Genomic DNA, 25,928 nt, shown 5'->3' with positions numbered 1-25,928 from the left:
AACATTTTAAACTAGTGTAGGGTGGTACTGCCCACTGGGTAGTAGTTTGAGTAGTAATGCCGTCTTTTCCTGTATGGTAGTGTTTGCGCAATTGATTGTTTTATTACAGTGTTTTGCAGACAACTCTGAAGAACTCTCAGGAATTATGATGGTTGCAAAGGGAGGTGGACGCAAGGACAGGGAAGTCTGCGCAACTTTTCTTAAATACCTTGTTTTCAGAGGTTCCTTTGAAGAAAGGATTCTAGTGTTTAAATTTTTTTTTCAAATGCCACTTACATTAATTTATACATTTAGAGAAATCAAAGGGAAATAGAAAAATTGTGGTACTGACAGTATGCTTAATAAAATCAAGGGAGAGGTAGAAATACTAGGTAATCACAAAATAGTTCATCTTTGGCTTTACCTGTATTCTTAAGTTATATGTATGTGTGTGTATTTTTTAATTTAACACAGAAGACCAAATCTATACTAAGTAAAGATTTCAACAATTTGTATGCACACGTGTGTGTTTCTTTAACTAGATTCACGTGTTCTTTATTCATTTATCTATTAGTGCACATTTACGTTATTTCCATGTCTTGTATATTGTGAATTATGATGCAGCGAACACAGGAGTGTAGATATCTTTGTTATAAAAGATGTATTCATTTATTTGAAAGTCAGAATTAGAGAGGGAAAGACAGAGAGAACTTCCATCTGCATGTGGTTCACTCCCCACATGGCCACAATGGCCAAGGCTGGGCCAGGTTTAAGCCAGGAGTTAGGAACCCCATGCAGATCTCCCACGTGGCCAAGTACCTGGGCCATCTTCCACTACTTTCCCAGGTACATTAGCCAGGAGCTGGATTAGAAGTGAAGTAGCTGGGACTTGAACCAGATCCCATATGGGATGCCAGCGCTACAGAGAGCAACTTAAACTGCTACGCCACAGTACCGGCAGAATGCAGCTATCTTTCTGAAGTGTAGACTTCATCTCCACTGGATATATATGCCCAGTGAAGGAGGACTGCTAGGTCATTTGGTAGTCTATTTTTAATTTCTTTGGGAAACTCCACAGTGTTTTCTGTAATGGTTGTTCCAGTGTACATTTCTACCACAGTGTACTCAGGTTCCTTGTACTACGTACATTTGCCTCTAGTTATCTTTTTTTTTTTTTTTTCAATTTTCAAGGTTTTATTTAAACACAAATAAAACGCACCTGAGCTGTCTATTCATTTTCCTCACTGTGCAGCCTGGCATTAGGGTTGGTGACTGATGGCCAGCTGGGCAGCTCTTTCCATGGTGGCTTTGGAGTTTTTAAAGGAAAGACTGTGAGCACTCTGTGCGCAGCAGGATTTGCTGCACATCAGCAGCACTTCAGCTCCTTGACATGGTGGACCAGAAACTTCTGGGAGCCACTGGGCAGCATGTGTTTTGTTTTCTTGTTGCTCCCATAACCAATGTTGAGCATCAAGATCTGACCATTGAATCTTCTCTTCACCCTATTGTCAATACCTCTGGGTTTCTGCCAGTTATGCTTAATATTGACATGTCTGGTGCCAGATGAACTTCCTGTTCTCTTTTTGATAATCTTGGCCTTCATCAGGGGTCTGAGGGTGGCCATGGTGCCGAGAGGAAAGCAGCCAACTCGATAGGTGGCGCCAAGGAGGAGTAGCTGGGGATTATCTCTTACCTACTTGGTAGTAGCCATCCTCGCACGTGTGAGGTGATACTCCGCAATGATTTTAGTTTGTGTTTCCCCAAGCATCACTGTTTCCTGGCCATTTTTTTTTTTTTATCTTCTTTGGAGATATGTCTATGTGGGTCCTTTTCTACTTTTAAAATATTTTTTTCAGTTGATTTACAACAGTTCTTTTTAAATTTTGGTTATTAACCCCATATCAGATACATGGTTTATGAATTTTTTTTCCCAGCCCACATGTTGACTTGTCATTTTTTGCCTGTATCCTTTGGTGTATAGAAATTACTTAACTTGGTATGATCTTTATTATTTTTTCTTACTTCGCCTGAGTTTATTGGTGTGATATCCAAAATAATCACTACAAAGCCAGTGTTGAAGCTTTCCTCCCATGTTCTCTTCTGAGAGTTTTATGGTTTCAGGTCTAACCTGTAGGTCTTTATTTATTTTGACTCTTGTGTATGATGAAAGGTCATGATCAAGTTTCATTCTTTGGCATGTGGGAATTCTTTCCCCAGCACTTGATATTAAAGAGACTATTGTTTCTCTATTGTGTCCCTGTAGTGCTGTAGTCAATAATTAGCTACCATATAGTTTGTGGATTTATTTTGGGGCTTTCTATTCCTTTGGTCTATGTCTTTATGCCAGTAACATTTTCCTTTGACTCTAGGTCTGTAATATAATTTTAAATCATTAAATATAGGGCCTCCAACTTGTTTTTCTTCCTTGTTATTGCTTCAGCTTTTGGGAGGTTTGTTTTTCCTGTGTTTGTTTTGTGGTTCCCTGTCAGTTTCAGGGTTTTTTTTTTTTTCCCTTCTGTAAAGTATCATTGGAGTTTGAGATTGCATTACATCTGTATGTTGCTTTGGATAATATAGACATTTTAATATTCTTGCTGTCTATGAACATGGGATATCTTTCCACTTGAATCATCTTTAGTTTCTTTAATCAGTGTTACACATTGTAGTGTGGATATCTAGGACATCCTTTATAAAATGTACTCCTTGTTTTTAATGCTGTGATAAATCATTTTCTCTGATTTATTTTTCAGCTGTGTCATTACTTAAATTTTAAAATGATACTTTAAAATCTTAATTTTTATTTGTGAAAGCTACAAGTGACAGGCATAGAGGGAGAAGCTTGCATCCACTGGTTCCCTCCCCAAATGTGTGTAGCCGCCGCGGATGTGCCAGGCACATCAGCTGGGAGCTGGATGGGTAGTGGAACAGTCAGGCCTCAAGAGAAGCTCTGATATAGGCTTAACTTGCTGTACCACAGTGCTGGCCCCTGGTGCTGATTATGTAACCTGCAACTTTACGGAATTCTTACTTTTTGGTGTGAGCTAGCACCCTGCCCTGACTTGGTTTTAGTGGAAGAGCTTTGACTTGTTTCCCAGTCTGATTATGATGTTAGCTGTAGGTGTTTCAAATGGCTTCTATTATATTGAGGAGTTTTCCTTCTATACTGAAACTATTAAAATACTGTTTATCCAAGAATGCTGAAGTTTGTCACATGCTTTGTCTACATCCATAGAGATGGCTGTGTGGTATTTATCCTTCATTCTGTTAAGAGGAGGTAACACACTGGTTGGCTTGCGTATGTTAAACCAGCCTTCCACCCCAAAGGTAAATCCTCCTTTTGATGTGTTGTTGAGTTACATTTTCAAATATTTTATTTGGGATTTTTGCATCAGTCTTCTTTGGAGATATTGGTCCATGGTTCTTTTTATTTGTCTGACTTATGTATTAAGTTGATGTTAGACTCATGGAATGTGTCTGGAAGTATGCCCTTTAGCTCTAAATGTTCTGAAGAGGTTAAGCCGTATTGATAATAATTGTTTTTTGAAAGTTTGGTGGAATTCAGTCATGAGTCCCTCTGGTTCTAAGTTTCTCTTTATTGGAAGGTTTTTAATTATTCTTGTGTGTGTGTTTGTGTGTGTGTAAAGCATAGTTTAAGTTAGAAACTTCCTGATGCAGCAGCCAGGAGGGCTCCAAGAGGGGAAGACCCATAATCTGTTTGTTACTAGTCTGTTCATTCTTTCTGTTTTCGATCTGATTCAATCTTGGTAGAGTATGTTTTTGTAAGAATGTATCCATTGCCTGCAGGTTTCCAGTATCTTGGTATATAATTGTGGTGTAGTAGGTAAAGCTGCTGTCTGCAGTGCCGGCACCCCATATGGGCACCGGTTCTAGTCCTGGCTGCTCCACTTCCTGTCCAGCTCTCTGCTATGGCCTGGGAAGCAGTAGAAAATGGCCCAAGTGCTTGGGCCCCTGCTCCCTCCATGGGAGACCTGGAAGAAGCTCCTGGCTCCTGGCTTCGGATTGACTTGGGGAGTAAACCAGCAGATGGAAAACTTCTCTCTCTCTCCCTCGCTGCCTCTCCTCCTCTCTCTGTGTAACTCTTTCAAATAAATAAATCTTGCTGCCTCTCCTCCTCTCTCTGTGTAACTCTTTCAAATAAATAAATCTTTTTAAAAAAATTGTTCAAACTGGTCGCTTATTAGCTATTTATTTCTAAGGGTATCTGTTGGAATGGTTACACATTCATTTCTGATTTCATTTACTTGAGTCTTAACTCTTAGTCTAGCTTGCACTTCGTGACATTTTTTTTCAGGAACTAATTATTTAGTTTTTACTGACTTTTTTCCTCTCTCATGGTTTTCCTGTTTTCTGTTTGATTAATTTCTGTCCTGATTTGTATTACTTCCTTCCTTCTGGTAACTTGTATTTAGTGTGATGTTTTTCTAGTTCCTTGAGGTGTAATGTTAGGCTATTTATATTTATTTTATATCTTCTTTATAATATAGGCATTTGTTGCTATAAACTTCTCTCTTAGAACAACTGTTGCTGCATCCCATTGATTTTGATAGGTTGTGTTTCCATTGTCTTTTGTCCCAAAGTCTTTCTGAATTTGTCTTCTAATTGCTCCTTTCTCCCAGCTCTCCCCCGCTGGTTGCTTAGGAGCATATTGTTTCACTGCCACTTGTCAGTTTCCCAAGATTATTTCTGTTGCTGACTTCTCAGTTCATACTTTTGTGTGTGTCTTTGTTTTGTTTTGTTCAGCTAACATACAATCTTATCCTACAGAATGTTCTATTCTGATTATTTTATGTGTTCAAAGACTTCAGCAATGATCTAATAAGCTATTCCTAAAGAAATATAATTAATAACATTCTCATTTAAATACCTGTTTGAATTTTACAAATCTGTTAAACCTGCCTCAGATTCTTTGTGATACAGACATCTTTCATGCATTAAAAATGAGCTTAATACTGCATAAAGTGGCAAAGAAATAACTGAAATATATGAGAATTTTAAAAGTGAATTGTAAACATAAAGCCACTGGGTACAGTCATGGATCACTTAACGATGGGATACACTTAAACAAACTAGATCATACAGCTAACCACATACCTAGGTGTTTGTTACAAACTGCCATATATGTGATCTGTCACTGACCTAGCATTGCTATGTAGCACATGACTGTGTTATTAATTTTACAGATACTGGCAGAGATCAGAATTCACACATATAGCGTATTTAAAACTTTTGGTCAACTAGTGTGTGGTGAAAAGCATTTTAGATAATTATTCTTGAATGATGTATGTGGGAAATGTGGCTTTTCCTTTACAATGCAGTTCCATTTCTGCATGCCAAACTAGCTTTTCAACTTTTACTCAACTGTGTAGGCTGAAACATACTCAAATAAAGTTGGTATGCATTCATACATGTCTCTCCTGTAAAATATACAGGTCTTGAATCCTCATTTTTGAAATTAAGAAAGGGGTTTTTTATCATTTTCAGCAATAATGAAAACTTGGATTTTAAAGCTCCAAACCAATAAAGGGTTGTGCACTGTAGTACATTTCTCCACAAGCAGTCCTGACTGCATACCTTGTCATTCTTTATCATGTAGGCAGCCATTAATACAGGCAAATGTTTCAGCATTCATGTGTAGCACAGGTGACCAATTGAGTGCTCTGGGAAATACAAGAGAAAGCTTTTGTTGCAGTTGGTTGAGGCAGACTCGCAGGCAGTAATGAACAAAATGAGCAAAAATCTAGAGCTTGTAGTAGGCACTGAATTACATAATTGTTACATGAAGGAATGGCTGAACTTGGCATTTTGAGGAACGCTGAGGAAACTATTCTCACTGGGAGACAGTTCCTGCAGGAAGCTGGTGAGAAGTATGTCACAGTCCAGATTTCACTAGGCCTTGTTAAAGTTGGATTTTACATAAATAACGGAAGGAAAATCTGATAGAGGTTTGGAAAAGAGGCTTGGAGACTTTAAGGCAGTGATTTTTAAACTGTTTAAATGTTGAAAGAATATTTAAAGCTAGTTCAAGGTAACTATTGTCTGTTGTCATTTGGGTGGTATTGTTTTTATTAAAACAACTTCATTGATCTTGCTACTGGCTTTCTAAGTAGATTGGTACTATGCATTTGAATGTATAATCAGTAAATACCAGTTTTTTACCTGTTTTATATATTAGAGGTTCTTTGTTTATGTTTTTAACTTAAACTAAACTCTTAGGAATAGATTACAGTGTTGCTTAAAACTTAGAGTTGAAGGCTCTTCTGTTCGAAATTCTTTGCTAATATTTACACAGCAGAATTCTTTCCATCTGTATTTAATTTTACCAGATACTTGATGGTTATAAGGTATCCAAAGGATGCTACCATATTCATGGCTGGTGATTAAAATGACATTAAAGTTATCCCTTACCAGAATTAAGTCTTTAACTCCTATGGAATATTGGCTTTTAGAAGATGCCCCCAAACTTTATTTTTTTCTTTCTAGTGTCCTCCAGTGACATGTACACTGCTGAGCTAACCTGGGTCTCACTGAATATTACTAAGAAATAACATCTTAAGTCGAGAATTCCCCATATAGTTAAGTGCTATTTTAAATAATGTCTATTTTGAAATGGCAGAGAAACATTTGAGAAGGTGAATAAAGACGAAGGAAGAACAACACCTTTAAGTGTCTACAAGTTTAATTTATTGGCATAGTGAATGGGAAGAGCCGCTGGCTAGAGAGGGTACGAAAAACCTGCCCAAATCCTAACATGCTTCATCGGAAATAAATTTCCCGTTCAATCGCACACCGTAACCTACAGAGAATCTTTACTGGGCTGTTTATTCATTTGGCTTGATTGGACATTTGTTGAATAAGGCTTCTGCTAAAGTTTTCTGCTATTTATCTCGGGGTGTTCAGTTAGATATTAACTAAAAATTGTTGCTTCTAGTTCTGGAAGTCTAACAACTGTACCAAGGAAAGTGAGGGGTGAAGACTAGTAATGGATCATGAACTTCGGGTAGCCAAACCACCTTAGAAGAACAGTGAAATGATACTAGCATTATGAAGGTCTGTATTTTTCAGTGAAGCACAGAATTTTGTTGTTGTTAGAAATGTTATTTTGAAGGCACTACTGTGTAGAACTAAAAAAGAAAAAAGCATGGGCGGTGACGGACAGGAGAAAAAATGCAGCACCACATTCCCTAATGTTCCTGAGAGAGGCTTGAATTGCTCTCCGCCATTCAGCTACAAGCCGAGGATTTAGAATCCTTTCTAAATTGTTTACAGAATTCTTTTTCACTAGCTAATTTCAACTTTTGCATGCTTTGTTCATGTTATACAGAATGAAATATATAATTAGTGTGTTAAAGTAGCAAAGGAGATCTTTAAAAAATTATGTATTGGAGAGAGAGAGCAAGAGCAAGCTCTCCCATCGACTAGTTCACTCGCCAAATCCCTGCCATGACCCATGCTGAGGATGAAGCCAGGAACCAGGAACTGGGTCCAGGTTTCCCTTGTGGGTGGCAAGGACCCAATTACTTGAGCCATTACCTACCACCTGCAGGGTCTGCATTTAGCAGGAAGCTGGAGTCAGGAGCCCAGGAATGGAACTCTGTGGCTGAAATATGGGATGCAGGTATGCTAATGGTATCTTAACCCCTGGGCCAAATGCCCACTGTGTTTTTGTTTTTTTCACTGCTTAAGCTGGAAAGGAAAAAACAAAAGCTGGAAATTTATTTGTGGAAAGCAACTAGGGACTTGCATTGAGGCATAGCAGTTTAAGACACTGTCTGTGACACCAGCACCCCATATGGGCACCAGTTAGTGAGCCAGCCTGGGAAAACCAGCAGAAGATCAAGTGTCTGGACCCCTGGCTTTGGCCTTGCAAAAACCCAACTGCTGCAGCCATCTGGGGAATGAACCAGCAGATGGAAGATCTATGTCTGCCTTTCCCTCTTCATCTCCAACTGTGACTTTCAAATAAATAAATGAATCATTTTTTTAAAGATTTATTTATTTGAAAGTTAGAGTTACACAGAGAGAGGAGAGGCAGAGAGAGAGAGAGGTCTCCATCCACTGGTTCACTCCCCAGTTGGCCGCAACGGCTGGAGCTGTGCCATTCCGGAGCCAGGAGCTTCCTCCAGTTCTTCCACACGGGTGCAGGGGCCCAAGGACTTGGGCCATCTTGTACTGCTTTCCCAGGACATAGCTGGATTGGAAGAGGAGCAGCCGGGACTATAACCGGCAGCCATATGGGATGCCGGCGCTTCAGGCCAGGGCGTTAACCCGCTGTGCCACAGTGTCGGCCCCTAAATAAATGAATCTTTAAAAAAAAAAAAAAAAATGGCAGCGGCCATTGGAGAGTGAACCAACGGCAAAGGAAGACCTTTCTCTCTGTCTCTCTCTCTCACTGTCCACTCTGCCTGTCAAAAAAAAAAAAAAAAAAAAAAAGCCTGTTCCTATAATTAGTAACCTGAATTTGCGATTTCTTTGCACTTAATGGTATTTGAAATTGCTTACCACTGTGTTGGTAAAGCAGCTGGCTTTCTTCTAGCAAATAGACTAACCATACACTGTAAATACGAAACTTTTCACCTGCTTATTGACTAGTTGAACAGTTTTAGTGAGGAAGTCCCACTGCTGCCTCAGCATTATTTTGAAATCCTGTTTATAAACTATACAATTTCCAAGGCCACAAATCTGGGCACCTTTCCAGATATTAACTACTGGAACAAAGATAGAACTTGATTTATTTACTGACTGAAGTCTAATTTAGATGTTACATCCCAGGGTGGTCACAGAGACAATGTGTGTACTCGGACCCCGTTTATGCATGTATTTCTTCTTGTTTGCATGCTGAGAAAGAAAATTAACCTCAGTATTATGATCGCTAGCACTAAGCTTTTTCAGAAAAAAATGAATGTTTAGCAAATAAGATAGGATAATATAATACTTTAATTCAATGAAAATTTTCTTATGGAAATTATGAAGGACACAGAAAAATAGAACAAGTAGCAGAAGATACATTCGACCAAAAGATTGTGGGAACTGAAATTCCAAAAAAGATGGGGTAAAATGAACAACAAAAAAAATGGGGTTTCTGGGGAACAATCTAAACTAGCTCGGAATGTTTGAAAGTCTTAAAATCCACAACCTGGACTGGTAATAAGATGGTTTGCTCTGACACTTGGGCCTGGGATTTAAATGAAATTGTTGACATACTAGAAAATGACTGTAATGAAATGATTTATTTAGGGTACTGTAACAGTGAAAGATGAGAGTTTCTAGACCTACTGAAAAATCCGCTCAGGAAGCACCTAAGGAAGCCGCCACACAGCAGTGCTTTTTGTCTGCTGTATACTATCTAGTTCTGGGTGATTCTCTGGGGTTGTATGCTCCTCCTGCTATACGGAGTGCTGTTTAAGGGATCGGTCATTTCTGTCCTTGGTCTTCTTTCTGCTATAGATGAGTATCTTCGAAAGTTATTTTGGTTCCTTAAGGTCCTTTGGGCTGGATGTTGTTCAGAATCATTGCCTTTTTATGCAGACACATTTTTATTGGAGAGGTGCAAAGAGAGCACACTACATCTGCTGGGTCACTCTCCAAATGCCTGCCACAGCTCGGCCTAGGCCCAGCTGAAGCCAGGACTGGGGAAGTCTGTCTGGGTGTTCCTCGTGTAGCAGGGACCATGTACTTGAGCTGTCACCTGCTGCCTGCCAGGGTCTTTATTCGCAAGAAGGCAGAATCAGGAGTGGATCCAGGACTCAGATCCCCCAGTAGGGGATGCAGGAGTCCAAGCGGGGGCTTAATTGCTAGGTCCAATGCCGACTCCTTTTCATGCAGATATTGTAACATTAATTGAATACTCGATGTAAGATGCATACTGAAGATTTCAGTGGCATCACGTGGCCTGGGGAAGACATTGTAGGGATTAGTTATCAGGGACAAGCATGGTCAAAGAGAAGAACGGTTCTTAAACCTCCTTCTCCCTGATCTGAACCAGTCAGTGCGGGTAGAAGTGGCTTGCCAAGGGCTAAACACCAGTGTGACTTCTGGGAGCTGGCCAGGAAATGGTAACTAAAATCATTATGTTTTTCTTGTCTCTAGATAATAAGGATTCTTGGTGGGTTCTCCCCCTTCTCTGCTTATTAAGTAGATATTCCATTTCTTAGTAATCTCAATCTTCATGCTAGATACTGCTCATGTAAAGCAGTTTTAATCTATTTCAGTCTAACTGATGCAAGTTCAAATAAATTATATTAAAAAGTACGTAAAGTGATGAGGACACTACCCATTGTTTTACTTGAAGATTGTCTGTTGAGGCATGATTATTTGATTTAGAAATGCTGAGGTTATGAAAAGTAGATTAGAATATTTGGGGGCCATATTAAAAATAATATCTGTAAAGATTTAATAAAGCTTATAAACCCCTTTTGCTTTGTTGATCTGTTTTGAAAAGACACTCTGACTGTGCCTGTAGGCATTCCTTCTCTGTGGTGTGATTGGTAGACAGGGAGTAAACAACTTACTGTAAATGGGCACCATGCCAGCTGGCTTCAGGCAGCACCAAGCTTGTGACTTGCAGTCAGGGCTGGGAAAATGCCTTTTAACTTGTTCATTTCTACTTCTGTATGCATGGAAAAAATGCCTAACTGTACTAATGTATTAAATAGCTTTATCAAATCTGTTAGGGCTTAGAAATCTTTCACAAGTGTCCTGGAATTTGTTGGTACTGTTTGATTGGATCTAAGAACCTCTAATATAATTATAAGAAGTTTTAAAAAGATAGTTTCAATAATTAAAAGGATTTTCTGAAATTGGCTTGCTCCTCAACTTGTTAGATTTAATTGGGGTAATATTTTGTAATATCTCTAATCTGTTGTCAACATACTTAATTTGCTATCCACCACTGTTTGGGGGGTAGGTGTTACCTGATACAGAAAACTGAAGGCATTTTTGCCAATTAACCTGACAGCTTAGCAAAGAGGAAATGGTGTTAACTGTCTTACCAAAGATGACCTACACTGACAGCATTCGTTTGGAGCTGGCTGGTGAACCATTCCATCGCTGAAGCCGGCTGAGCGTCTTCCCTGTGTGAAAAGTGAAGGCTGCAGAATTCTGTACAATTGGTAACTGAAAGTAGTTAAGACCTAGCAACTCAACAAATGCTTCTGTTTAATTTTTTATTAACATTAGAGTGGCTGGGTAGAATCACATTACTAACTCGCAGTTTTCTAAAAGATTAATTGTGGATTTCTATTTAAAGAAATAGCAACTAAGAGCAAACATAACTTGTTAATTGTATGAAGATAGGGTTTTTATCTACATTAAAATTTACTTTCAAAATTCTAAGAAAAACAGATATTTTAAAGTCATGTATACTTAAAACTGTTAATTAAGAATACAGTAATGTAGCTTGTGTCATAACTCTTGGATCTTTAACACCTTAACATCTCTACTGTATCTGACAGAGTTATTTAGTGTAAGGATTCACTGTATGTAAAATCAGACTATTAAAACAAATTAGGCCAGCGCCGCGGCTCATTAGGCTAATCCTCCACCTGTGGCGCCGGCACACCGGGTTCTAGTCCCGGTCGGGGTGCCGGATTCTGTCCCAGTTGCCCCTCTTCCAGGCCAGCTCTCTGCTGTGGCCCGGGAGTGCAGTGGAGGATGGCCCAAGTGCTTGGGCCCTGCACCCACATGGGAGACCAGGAGGAAGCATCTGGCTCCTGGCTTCAGATCGGTGCAGCATGCGGGCCGCAGCGTGCCAGCCACAGCGGCCATTGAGGGTTGAACCAACAGAAAAAGGAAGACCTTTCTCTCTCTTTCTCTCCCACTGTCTAACTCTGCCTGTCAAAAAAAAAAATTTTTTTTTTAGTTTTCTTTGAAAAAGGCATTTACTGAGCTGGCTTCTTTTTCCATTTATAAGAGCACTTACTGAATTTAAAGTTCACTTTTTTTTTTTTAATTTCATTTTTGTGTGAACTTTCTGAAGTACCCTCATAGGTTGCCAGCTGGAAATGGAAGGCCATTTGACTTGTCAAAGTGTGAAAGTCAGAGTATGTAGTGCATTTTAGTGAACTTTTCACTTCTCGGTGAATCAGTATTCTTAGGCTTCTTTGGGCCATAAACCCCTCCGAGAATCTGATGAAAGTAATTGACCTTCTTCTCAAAGAAATCCATGAAACAGGCATACGTAAAATAGCTCAGTGTTAGAATTTCAGGAACTTCTTAGACCTGGCTGCTGCTCATTCATGAAGCCCAGATTGCCGAGTCCTGTGGTTTTGTGTGTACTGCGGACAGAAGAGGATCTGAAAGACTTGAGCATGAACATCTCTACTGTTTGCAATCTTTTAGGAATTCTAATAATGTGAAACTTTTTTCTTGAAAACCAGAAGAACAAGTCAAAACTGGATTAGCATTTGCCATTTCATACAGCAATGCTTCCATTAAAATCACAGCAGTGGACTAAACAGTATGAAAGTTGATGACATAAGCAATACTAAGAAATTGGTCATTATCTCTGAAAAGTATCCCTGACAGTTTAACTAGTCTAAGTACTAAGTCAAGACACTGATCTTTACTTGAATACACTATACAGGTAGCATGTGGCAAAGTACCTGGTAGAAATTCTTTTAATTGTCTTTCCAAATATATAATGTGTAAATTTCAGGTTGGGTCACCTCTAAATGCTACAAAGAATATGATTAGCTATTTGGCAAATTAGAATCATCTGGGAGATTCTCAGGATGTCACCAGACTTACTAACGCAGAATCCAGGGATTGGTTACCTGTGTTTTGGTAAACTTCTTCATATTCTGATAATACTGCTTCTGAGAACCACTGGTGATGTTCTAGCAGTCGCTGTTATGAGGGTAGTCTGTCATATTTACATAATAATACTTTGTGACTGAAAAACCCAGGATGTGGAGAAAATCTCCACAAAAACATATTAAAGATGACATTAAAACTGCTGCAATGTAAATGAACATATTTTGCTGTAATTGAGAACATGATAATTGTTAATTAGGTATTCCTCTATAAACCAAGAAGATAGAGCTGAGATAGTTTGTGCTATTAGTTGAAATTTTAAGTTCACAATGGCAAAATTTCATTGTACCAGTCTAAGTTTTCATAAAATGTTTAGAATATAGGATTTATAAACTGCAGAGTAGTCTCATGATGATCGAACCTAGGATCACTGTAACCTATTTCACCTTGTGGTATATGATGTACTAAGACAAGCAGAGTAAATTACAGAAAATTAACCTTTTGAAAAAAAAATTTATTTGAGGGGCAGAGCTAGAGAGGGAGGGAGAGACAGAGAGAGAGGTCTTCCACCCACTGGGTCACTTCCTAAATGGCCACTGTGGCCAGAGCTGAGCCGATCCCAAGCCAGGAGCTTCTTCATGTCTCCCATGTTGGTGCAGGGGCCTAAACAGTTGGTCCATTCTCTGCTGCTTTCCCAGGCCGTAAGCAGAGAGCTGGATTGGAAGAGATGCAGCCAGGGCATAAACCAGTGCCCATATGGGATGCCAGTGCCACAGGCCAGAGGCTTAACTTACTGACACCACAGTGTCGGCCCCCAGAAAATTACCTTTGCAAAGCATGTTTTTTCATCACTGCATTATGTCTGTACAACTGTGTGTGGTTGTATGAAATCATAGAAAGCTACAAAAAAAGAAATGGGAATTACTGAGAGACTAAGTAAGCTATTGATAATTACCTGTCAAAACCTTCTTGATCTATGAGGTCCTAAGTTTGTTACAGGCACCTCTGACCTGTTTGGATTAAAATTGATCTGAAAGTCTAAAATGGCTTTTTACCCATATAATTAGTTCTGAATAAGCATTTGGTACAACTGGAAAGCTGTGAGAGTTGCGAGTTTAATTCAATTTGAGTATGTGCCAACTATCATCTTCCAAAGAGGAACCATAGACTACTTCTGCAAGATTGTTAGGGGAGGAAACTACAGAAAGAAAGGTGCTAGGTCTTTTAACAAGTTCTCTTGCCATTTTACGTAGCTGAGAAAATGGAATGAATCAGCTGATAACAGTGTGGCAGTGTTTTCTGTAACAGATTAATATTTATAAAATGCATGATAAAATATTAAAGTGCCATTATATCCTCCTTTGTAAGCCATGTGTTTTGTGCCACAATAAAGGAGAATCTATATTTTTTTAAACAATTCAGCTCTGTCAGATGTTGTTTATTCATTTTGGTAGAATAAAAAGAGCTCCAGATACATACTTTAAAAAAAAGGAAAATTCTCCTCTGCATGCTTATAATTTAAATCTTGACTCTATAAATCAGCATTTTTTATAAAGTCAGGTGTTTGGCATGTAGACAGTATGGCTGGATACGTAGACTGGGACCAAACACTGGAAGACTTTGAATGTCACACTAAGGGGCTTGGGTTTTATTTTGGAGTTGACGTTGATATTTTGAGCAGAATTTATTTGCTGTAAGCTGTAAATCAGAAATACTGACATAGCGATGTGCAAAGAATGTGTGACGTATCCCTTTATTTTTTGAGAGTTTGCCGGAGGTATGGAAACAGTAAAAGCATAAGCTTGGAGTGAGGCAGTGGAGCAGGAAGCAAAGGGACAGATGTGAGAGACACCAGGAAGGAAGACTGTTGATGCTGGAGGATCACGGGTTCTTACAGATACAAGGCTGACATTGACTCAGCTGACATTGACCTTTCCAAGGTCACCAGAGGCTTTCTTGTTATTCAGTTTAGTGTACACTTCCAAGTAACCTATTGTGCACCAGCCCTGTGCTAGACACCAGTATTCCATTTATGAAAGCTGCTTCCCAAGATTTGTGACACAGTTCTGTTCTTCACTTGTCTTCCTCGTACCTCTCTGGCCATGTATTTCAAGTTCCTCCTCCTTTTGGAGTTTCTCTGGGCTCTATCCTAGGCCCTCTTCTCACTTTCTTGTTCTGCCTGTGTGATCTCATCCTCATCTGTTGGGTCAGTTTCCATCTGTCCACATACGCAGTGGATACCCATGTCGGTGTATGCTCAGCTCAGGGGGATTCTCTTTACCCCTGACCTGTATTGCTACTGCATTATGGGTGTCTTTTCCTGGATGAATTACAGCCCTATCAAATTCAAGAAGTTCAAAATAATTAATCAGCATAAAGGCCTGCTTCTTCGTGCTTCTGTATCCTTTATCTCAGGAAGTATGTGGTACACTGATAGCTCCCCCCCTCCCTTTATCACCTCAGTTAGCAAGCCTCTTCTATTTGGCTGACGACATACCTCGCAAATCCCTCTGCTTCTTATCTTAATTGCTTCTACCTTAAATCATGCTACCATAATTTTGTAGCCGTGTTAATGTGACATCATTTTGACTGGGCTACCCTTGTCATCTTCAGTCTACATACTGCTGTTGCAGCTTTCAGACATACAGATCTGATGACCTCATTCTCCTGTTGTATCAGTGCCCTCAGGTAATCTGACAGCTTTTAAGGTCATCTGTTATTTGGTAAGCTTTTTAATGGATATCAACTAATTTAAGAGGCTTTCAAATCTCTTATTCTCGCCTCTATATCTTAGCATAATGTTCTTTCTTACAATTCACCCCACCTCTAACCGCTGCCTTTTTTCCACTCTTCCTCATCCTCCAAAACCCTTTTTTCCACTCTTCCTCATCCTCCAAAACCCAGCTGAAACACCATTTTCTGAAGCCAGTGGTTTCCTGATCCCCCTTGCATCCAAGATAGATATTCCTTCATAGTAGCAGGCACTTCGCATATCCCGGCATTTGTCAGGTTGATTACAACTGCTCTTCCCTCATCTGTACCTCCCACTAGTCTCACAGTTCTGAGAGGACTGTGTTTGTTTTATTTCATGGTGATAAAATATACACTTTCTGGTGTATAAATGATAGGCTCTCAATAAATATTAGCTAAATTTATAAATAAAAATGAGCAGAAAGAGAATATATTTTAAGATTAGGGGAAAAGAACAAGAAGTAGGAAAGGAACAGGTTAGGAGATACTAGAATTGACCTTATTTTAGGAAATATGATATTTTAGATCTCTAAGATTGAGATAAAGAACTGAAGTCTGAGTGTGGACAGAATCATTAAATAATGAATACTGATGCGTGACGGGATAGAAAAGAAGGTAGCCAGATTCCAGAGGAGACCCAGAAGAATGGGTAGGATCCTTTGAGAAGACAGATGAGAGTAAGGGTTAGGGGATGGGAATACGAGCCTGCTCTACTCAGATCTCAGCCGTCAGAGATAGGTGCCGTGGTGACCAGCCTGATGAAGGCAGTGTTGTGGTAAAGGAGAAGAATGCTGGTCCCTCTAAGCTTGAATTCTCTCAGATTGAAGTGCAGTTGCCTGCCCCTGGAAGTCAGGACTGCATCCTGTGAAATGTGTCATAGGAACTTCACAGGGTATACTTAGACAAATCTAGATGGTATGCATCCTACCCCCCCCCCCCCAGCGGGCTTCTCCATGCACTCAGGAAACAGAGATGGCAGCTGGTGGGGGTACTGTGGGATGCTCTTGGCCAGAAAACGTTTTCAGTGAGAAGTATACTCTAACAATACCAAGTGTAGTATGGTAAACACACCAACCAAATAAAGCATATTTATTCAATGGTATTAGAAATTGGTATAAAATTTTACTAGGTTGGCAAGATTTTTCAGTTACGAATCTAAAGAGTATTTGTTGGAAAATACTTAGAAATGCTTCCTTTGCTTACATAAAATTTTCGTATTGAACACTTAGAGCCTTTGTAAAAAGGAAAAGCTGTCAGTCTGACAAAAATTAAATGTACATCATCTTTGAGTGAAGGAACAGATGGATGTGTGAATACATGTGCAGACAGACAGATGAGCTTAAGGACAAAGTCTGCACTGAACTCACAGCTTTTAACATTTTGGAGGTAAGTTTACCACCTCCTTTAAAAGTGTGAAAAAGGAGATTATATGTTAAATGTAGAAGACATCAAAAATCGAATACCCCACTTTTAATGTTTTATTAACCCTATTGATATTTTTGCTGTGTATCTTCCTAGACAGTTTTTATTTCTTTACACTGATGAATCATCCTACCCACAAGTTTTACGTAATCTTTGTGTTTTGCCTTTAGACCTGCTGTTTTCAGTTAAAATTTAGTGGCAATTCACTAGGGTTATGCCCTTAGATCTGCTGTAGGAGTTTGTGAGCTCTGGCCCAGCAGCCAAATCCAGCTCTGCAGAAATCATGGGCTAAGAATGGTTTTGACATAATGAAAGGTTTGTGAAAACAAGTAATGTCACACGATCTGCTACAAAGTCTGAAATATGTACTCTTTGGGCCATTACTGTGAAAGTTTGTTGATCCCTGATCTACATCATCCTTTTTAGTGAATGCATATTTCATCATATCAATACATAGTCTGTTTTCAATACTGACAGTGTGGCCTACAAAGTGTCCAGGAACACTGAATTAAGGAATGTGGACCCATTGTTCCTTGGGGGAATACAGAACCTCTGCAACATTAGTGTAGACCTGCCAATACATAGCCTCGTTTTAAGTGTCTTTCTATTAAAAGGCACCTTATTTAATATCTCATTGATTCATAAAAATCGAACTCAGGGCCAGCAGGCATTGTAAGTCAGTTCTGGCCAGAGTTTATATGATGCATGTACTTTGCCTAAGTTGTTGCTTAGTCTTGTACTTAGGAGCACGATGCAGCATTTGAGCACTGTGTGCCGGCTGTTTTAAACAAAGTCACCAACAAAAAGCACAGGGCTAAAAAAATACGGCCCTAAATATATCAGGAAAAGAACATGGGTTTACAGTTTACCTCATTTGGGAACAGGCATACATGAGTGGACTCAAGAGTCTCACTATGCTGTGCTTATCTACACATGGCCAGAAAAAGTACTGTTGATTTGGGGAGTACAAATAAATTTTAGCATCTACAGATAATTATAATCAACTCTGCCAGCTTATTTGGTCATTAAATAGGTTTTAAAAGTAGAGTTATAGTACATTATAACTTTGCTCACTCACTGAGTGTTACATGTATAGTTTAGGTGGGCATTTTCAGTAGTTTTTAAAAGCCAGACTCCAGAGTCTGCCTTCAGAACAGCTGAGTTGCTGCTGTGAGGCAAAGCCAACAGTTCATCTGCCTTAGTAACTGTGGGCTAGAAATATAACAAAACCTCGGAGATTCGAGATGAACACTAAAGAACTGTAAGCAGGGTAACTGTCTTAAGCTACCCCTAGTTTTTAAACTATTTTTCTTGGCGAGGTAGTGAACCAGAGAGGGAAAGACAGATCTGTTCATTTCCCAGAAGTTCTCAACAGGAGGGATGGGTCCAACCAGAATCCTGGGACTCAACCTGGGTCTCCCACATGGGTGGCAGGGACCCAAGTACTTCAGCTGTCACATGCTGCCTCCTCAGTACACCCTGGTAGGTAGTGGGAATCAGACACAGAGCCTGGACTTGAACTTAGACACTCCAGTATAGGATGTAGACGTCCCATGTGGTATCTTAACTGCTGCACCAAACTCATGGCCCTAGCCCAGACCAGAAATACAGCAGTGGGCAGGAATTCAGAGAGCCTCACTGGGGCACAGTGATGGAAAGCTCATACCAGAGTGTGTACTTCAAAGAATCAGAACTCATTCTGGAAAGACATGCTGGGCACAGGCTGAGAAGAGCTGCTTTTGCTACCTGAACAAATTTGGACTTTGTCATCCACATAGGAGCATGTTTGATAGATCTGTTACCTGCCTCAAACTATCAGTTATTTCACACAAATGATGGCTATTCCTTGGTGTTGTTTGGTCTAAATTGGTACAGTAGAAATACAACTGAATGTTCTTTAGAAAATTTTGATGATTTTCATCTTATTGGAAAAGTGGAGAGACAGAAGATAGTGATTTTCCATCCCCTGGTTCACTTGCCAAATGTCCACAACAGCCAAGGGTGGGCCAAGCTGAAGCCAGGAGGCTGGAACTCCATCTGACCAAGTACTTGAGCCATCACTGCTCTCCTCATGGGTGCATGTTAGCAAGAAGTGATATCGGAAGTGGAGGAACCAGGCAACACAGGATAGGATGTGGGCCACCAAAACAGTGTCTTAACCACTGTGCCAAGTACACATTCTTGATTGGGAGAAGGGCGTGGCCTTTTAGGCTGAAATTCTTTTTTTAAGGTTATTCATTTATAGAGTTACAGTGATAAAGGAAGAGAGAAAGAGGAGAGAGAGCCTTTATCAACTCCTCAAATGGCCACAACGACCAGGAGTGGAGCAGGCCGGAGCCAGGAGCTTCATCTGGGTATCCCACATGGGTGCAGGGGCCCAAGAACTTGGGCCATCCTCTGCTGCTTTCCCAGGCACACTAGCAGGGAGCTGGACCAGAAGCGGAACAGCCAGGACTTGAACTGGTGCCCCTAGGGGATGCTGGTGCAGTAGGCAGCAGTTTTAACCAGCTTGTGCCACAGTGCCGGCCCAGGCTGAATTTCTTGAGTAGCAGTGAATAACACCTAAGTTAGGAGCCGGCACTGCAGTGTAGTGGGTAAGGATGCTGCCTGCAGTGCAGCATCCCATGTGGGCGCTGGTTCGAGTCCCAGCCACTCCACTTCCAATCCAGCTCTCTGCTATGGCCTGAGAAAGCAGTGGAGAATGGCCCATGTGCTTGGGCCCCTGTAGCCACATGGGGGATCTCTCTCTCTCTCTTTCTCTTTCTCTCTCTCTGCCTCTCTGTAACCCTGCCTTTCAAATGAATAAATAAATCCGAAAAAAAAAAAACCTAACAGCTGTTGGCAACCTCTAGTTCTATGCCTGTAATAAAATTAATTTTCCAAAATACAACCATTTATGCACTTGAATTGATACTAGAAATGGTTCATTTAAATGGGATTCATGTGTTAGGAAAAATTTAATTATTTAATAGTATCATACCTTGTAAAAATAATGAACCTAAAAGTGAGGCAGAGAAGTAGTGGTACTGGCTTAAGGTACAAGTTTTCAGGTCTGTCTCTCTCTCTTTTTTTTTTTTTTTTTTTTTTTTTTTTGTAAAAACTGTAAGCTTTTTTAAAAAAATAGAAGTGGGGGGATGCTAGTATAACTGAAGCTATAAAAATGAAACATTGTGTTTGCCTGTATAATGTAAGAAAATTTTGAAACTCAGTCTTTTTTATTTTTTTATTTTATTTTGGACAGGCAGAGTTAGACAGTGGGAGAGAAAGAGAGAGAGACGGAGAGAAAGGTCTTCCTTTTTCCATTGGTTCACCCCGCAAGTGGCTGCTATGGCCGGCACGTTGCAGCCAGCGCACTGCGCTTATCTGAAGCCAGGAGCCAGGTGCTTCCTCCTGGTCTCCCATGCGGGTGCAGGGCCCAAGGACCTGGGCCATCCTCCACTGCACTCCCGGGCCACAGCAAAGAGCAGGAATGGAAGAGGAGCAACCGGGACAGAATCCGGCACCCTAACCGGGACTAGAACCCAAGATGCTGGTGCCGCAGGTGGAGGATTAGCCTAGTGAGCCATGGTGCCAGCAAAAACTCAGTCTTTGCTTTGATTTAGGTAAGATAATTTGAAGAAATGTAAGATAATTGCAAAATATTTTTTGTGTATGGATATTTGACTTTTTCTGTATTAAATGTTTTACTGGCTTGTAGCTTCCAACATTCAGAAAAAGATTTCCCTTACAGTGCTTTTTATTAAAACCTTTACTGTAAATTTATTTTAAAATTTACTGTAAATTTATTAAAATACTTACTGTAAAAAACCATGCACACAAAAGTCATCCTCTTACTTCTACTTTGGTAATAATAAAACTCAATTTTAAATACCCTTGTTAAAAAAAATTCTCTTTTTGCCAAGCCATCTTGAACTATAAAAGAATCTTATTTTTCTGATTCTAATTGTTTTTTGCAGTCTGTTACTCCTTCTCCTAAATTGAACAGCTGCTTGCTGTGTTTCTAGTTGTTTTTGTTTGTAATTTATTTTAAATATTTAGAGGTAAAGAGAGCGACAGGGAGACAGACTGAGTAAGTTCCCAGCTGGGGTGCTCCCCATAGGTTGTAATGGTCAGGGCTGGGCGCGGCTCAGGGGCGGAGGCAGGTTCTCCCTCCAGGCCTTCCATGTGTGTAGGAAGAACTCACTTACTTGAGGCATCCCGAGCTGCTGGAGCCAGGAGGTGAACCCAGGCACTCTGATGTGGCTGTCTTAACCACTAGGCCACATCCTTATGTCCCCTTTAGAGTTTTCAAAACTGCTAACATCTGAGAAGAAATGTCATTTCCATTTTAGCCACAACTGAGATCTGAAAACTGTTTTGGTAATGGTCTTTTGTCTTATAATCCAGAGATTATCCAAACTTGGGAAACATTGGCTAGATTTGCAGTTTTTGAAATATATATATGTGTGTGTGTGTGTGTGTGTGTGTGTGTATATATATACATACATACATAAGCTATATATGTCCTCTATGTATGTGTCAAATTACTTTAATGATAAAAGAAAAATATATGCAAGTGCAAAATGATGCTGACTTCATTACATCGCTGGATAGAAACTTATTTTCCTCCTCCAACCTGACCCACTCTGCTTCTGAAGACCCCAGTGTCTGAACTGACGGTTTTCAGTCTGAAAGGCCCTATGCTAGAACAGAAGAGGAGGCTGTGCCGTGTTTTAAATGGCAGATCTGCAAGTCTAAGAAAATAGAGCAGCAGTGGAACACTGAACATTGCAGCTGTCTCAATCAAGTGGATATCCATTTGCTTGCTAATTGTGTAAACTTTGTAGGAATTTACTTTGATAACCTGAATTGAGGGTTCTGACAGAAGACAAGGTATGCCTGACAATAACCTCGAGTGGTCTGCTTCATTTAGGATCCAGATACAGCTGTTGTCTAGTGGTGCAACTTAGGATGAGAAAGGTTAAGTTTGTTCATTCATAAATGGGACTACTAATGATGTGTTCCCTCTTAAGGCTTTTGTAAGGATTAGAGTGAAGAAATATTTTAACATAGTAATTAAACTGTGTGCTACATACCAGTCTTGGTACAGAATTAGTATTTGTTACCTTTTTTTTTAATTGTGATATAGTTTGCTTCACTTATGTGCTATCAGGACCTAGTGAAATAAAGTTTAAGAACCAATATGTTATAGAAAAGCAAATTTTAATACAGGTTTGGAAGACTATGCTGGTCGTCCATTTTCACGGTACTTAAAATAGTTCTTTTAAAGCTTCAATTCCCAAACTAGATGTAGGAAAACAAAGCAACTTGAAGACTGCTGCCTATTATACAGCCATATGAGAACTTAAAATTCTACAGAAAGAAAATGCTGGTTATGCTGCTTTGTAAAAAATGTTTTACTAATCAACTCTTTATCAATTAACCAGAAAAAACTGAGTAACATTTTAGATGTTTAATTACGTTCTAGAATATAGGCTTATTTAATTTCCAACATGTGGAAGAACACAGACATGGCAGTCATGTGAGATCTTCGTCACTGGGCGTCGACTCCCTCATCTCTACATGGAATAGTCGTACTTGCTGGGCAATGCTGCCACTTGCTCATTGTGCTGCTCTGATACCCGTCACTTCACCTTCCCTAACCCAGCCGCTGACTGAATTTGCACCTTGGGACTAGGACTGCATTAGTCAGTGGGAACCTAGATTGGGCAGTATTTTCTAGTATTCCTTCAGTATTTTTGTTTGTTGTCTTCTGTTAGCTTTTTGTTTAATTTTTATTGATTTGAGAGCCAGAGCTCTAATTCAAGTTGTTCACTTTTTAAATGCTCAAAATGGCTGGGCTTGGACCAAGCTGAAGTGAGTACCTAATCCAGATCTCCCAAGTGGGTGGAGAAAACCCCAATAGTTGAGCCATTACCTGCTGCCACCCATGGTGTGTGTTAACAGGAAGCCAGAGTCAGGAGCTGAGCTGGAACTCGGGTGAACCACCCACCCCAGTCTTGTTGCCAGCTCCCCCACCCCACATGTATGGTGGACTTGTGTGCACACTTTGCTCTCTTCCTGGACCCCCCTGCTCTGCTTAGCTTGCTGGCTCTTAATGCCCTGTGCTCCAGGAAGGCTTCCCTGACACTGCTGCAAGTGAAGGTCCTTCTGTAACCCCCATGGCAGCATGAATCACAGTATATCACAACTACCCAGTTCATTGTGTCTCCTACAGAAAGCCATGGAAGTCTATCTTCCTGGTTGAAATTAGGATTTCAGTACACAGCACATTCTCATAGCTCCTGATGAAGAGTGTAAATATTTTTCCTTGTATCCTTGTGAATGTATCTAAAATTTTTTAGGCATCTCATCCACTTGGTTTTTGGTACTACTTTATTGAATTGCTGTGAAGGCTCTTTTCTCTTAAAAGCTGATTTGTTAAATATGTGTCATGGAAATGGGCAGACTATAGTGGAGCACAGTGATGCAGTACCTCAGCTGGAGTCCTGGATTCTAGTTCCCACAAAGCTACCACCTTGGTGGCCCTGAACCTCTGAGCTTCCGTGTCTTTATCACTTACAGTGAGGATATTAATAGAACCTATTTAAGGAGATGTTGTGAGGATTAAAACAATGAGAGAATTCTTGTAGAGCACTTGGCACAGTGCCTGCTGCGCAGTAAGTGAGAGCATCAGTTCTTTGTAGTATTATCATTAAAAATTGACAGACCAAGTCAGGTAACCAAAAGGAAAGAACTTCTGAAACTCTTAAAATACATTTGTAGATTTTTTTCTGTGAAACACCTGCATAGTACATTTTTGTTACCCACGCTGTTTTGCCTGGCTATCCTGAATTCCTGTTACAGGTCTGAGGGACCAATCTGTCATTTTAAATATGGCTTCAGGGGAACCACTTAGGATTCAAGAATTGCATCATCGTGGCCGGCTAATCCTCCGCCTAGCGGCGCCGGCACACCGGGTTCTAGTCCCGGTCGGGGCGCCAGATTCTGTCCCGGTTGCCCCTCTTCCTAGGCCAGCTCTCTGCTGTGGCCAGGGAGTGCAGGGGAGGATGGCCCAGGTGCTTGGGCCCTGCACCCGCATGGGAGACCAGGAGGAAGCATCTGGCTCCTGGCTTCAGATCAGTGCAGCATGCGGGCCGCAGCGCGCTGGCCGCGGCGGCCATTGGAGGGTGAACCAATGGCAAAGGAAGACCTTTCTCTCTGTCTCTCTCTCTCACTGTCCACTCTGCCTGTCAAAAAATAAAAAAAAATAAAAAAAAAAAGAATTGCATCATCGTGGACAAGCATCAACGAGATGTGAGCTAGGGCATCATACTATAAAATTCTATTGATGTCAAGCTCTTAGCACTATATAGTAGGTTTTTAATTAAACAGTTCTGAACCCAGCCACAACTTACTCAAAATAGGTGTTTTCTTTTCCAGTGACACTCCAGTGGCTCACCATACATCTGAAAGAAAGGTTCTATGTGTGCTCATAAGGAAGAACTGATTGTTGACTGGCTGAGCCATCTTCAATGTTTATATTTCATATCTGGTACTCAAACACTGGGTAAAGAATGAATGTATATTTTAAAATTAGTATCTGTTTGAAGAGATAATTAGCCCTCCCTCTAGAGGAAGGGCCAAGGTTTAGGTGCTTTTGGAGCCTTTGCATTTCCATGTAAATTTTATAATCAGCTTGTCAGTTTCTCCATCTGCAGACATAAAAGACCTCCCGGGATTGTTTGATAATGCCTTTAGTTATCAGTTTCAGAAAGAGACATAACTATATTCAGTTGAATCTTTTTTTCTTTGAGCAGTGTTTTCTGCTTTTTCCCGTAGAGCTTGTGCACATCTTTTGACTCCGATTTTTGTCTATGTATTGTAAAATTTTATTTTCCAATTGTTTGTAGAAAATAGGATTTATTTTAGTATGTTTTGGTGTTTTATGTGTTGACCATGCTAAATTCCTCCACGAGTCCTAATTTCTTTATAGCCACTATTTCTTCATGTATTTCTCCTCTTCATGTTTTTGTCCCCTCCATTCTCCTTGCTTTCTCCTCCTGGGATTTCATTTGTGTGCCTGTTAGGCCCTATGATATGGCATCTCTGGTCGCTGAGGTACTGCAACATTTTCTATAAATGTTTTTTCTCTGTTCTACAGCAAGTATAAATCCCATTGATATTGAAAATGTAACAGGTTACTTAAGCCTCCAGTTCTTTGTAAGATAATTCTGTCCTTGATTGTGCTGGAATTCTTAGGTTCAGAGTACGTCTGTTTCAAGGTACAGAGAAACTTTCAATCTTCCACCTAGAAAAGGACGATGGACAGGATTGAAAAGAAGGACACCTTGTATAAGAAAAATCCATCTTAGAGAAAACATCTAGGTCGACATGAGTGCAGAGGCCGAAGGACTTCGGCCATCTTGTGCTGTTTTCCCAGGTACGTTAAAAGAGAGCTGTATCAGAGGCTGGCGCTGTGGGACAGCAGATTAAAGCCCTGGCCAGAAGCAGCAGCATTCCATAGGGGCACCAGTTCTAGTCCTGGCTGCTCCACTTCCAATGCAGCTCTCTGCTGTAGCCTGGGAAAGCAGTAGAAGATGGCCCAAGTCCTTGGGCCCCTGCACCCATATGGGAGACCCGGAAGAAGCTCCGGGCTTCGGATCAGCACAGCTCCAGCCATTGCAGCCATCTGGGGAGTGAACCAACGGATGGAAGACCTCTCTCTGTAACTCTCTTTCAAATAAATAAATCTGGATGAGAAGTGAAGCAGCCAGGACTCGAACCTGTACCCAAATGGGATGCTGGCATTGCATGTGGCCACAACTTTCGACTTTGATTTCTGATTTCTCCCACACTTCCTAAAGTACCCTTGTAGACTCACACAGTAATTTGAACTGCCAGCTAGACTGTCAGGAAGGAGCGAGCCACTCATGTTTCCCACTGTGTGTTTCTCTAGGTCACTATTTCTCAGTCTTCAGGTTTAGAGTTTATGCTACATTTCAGAAATAAAAATAACTTTTCCT

General features: G+C 40.3%; 1 protein-coding gene and 1 long non-coding RNA gene across 22 annotated transcripts in view; one reads left to right on the top strand and one right to left on the bottom strand.

Moving 5' to 3' along the window:
• The window catches only part of NR3C1 (nuclear receptor subfamily 3 group C member 1), a 133,905-nt gene that overhangs the window by 70,883 nt on the left and 37,094 nt on the right, over nucleotides 1-25,928 (top strand).
• LOC138850174 (uncharacterized) overlaps nucleotides 19,976-25,928 on the bottom strand; it is a 69,788-nt gene continuing 63,835 nt past the window's right edge. The window contains exon 2 of the long non-coding RNA XR_011389783.2: nucleotides 19,976-25,213. This is a non-coding gene — a long non-coding RNA (uncharacterized LOC138850174). The remainder of the gene's footprint in view (nucleotides 25,214-25,928) is intronic.

This window comes from Oryctolagus cuniculus, chromosome 6, assembly GCF_051225735.1.
Source record: "Oryctolagus cuniculus isolate XC-2025 breed Fujian yellow rabbit chromosome 6, ASM5122573v1, whole genome shotgun sequence".
Lineage (NCBI taxonomy): Eukaryota > Metazoa > Chordata > Mammalia > Lagomorpha > Leporidae > Oryctolagus > Oryctolagus cuniculus.
Note: the sequence above shows the minus strand (reverse complement) of the source record. Positions and strands in the feature narration are given on the sequence as shown.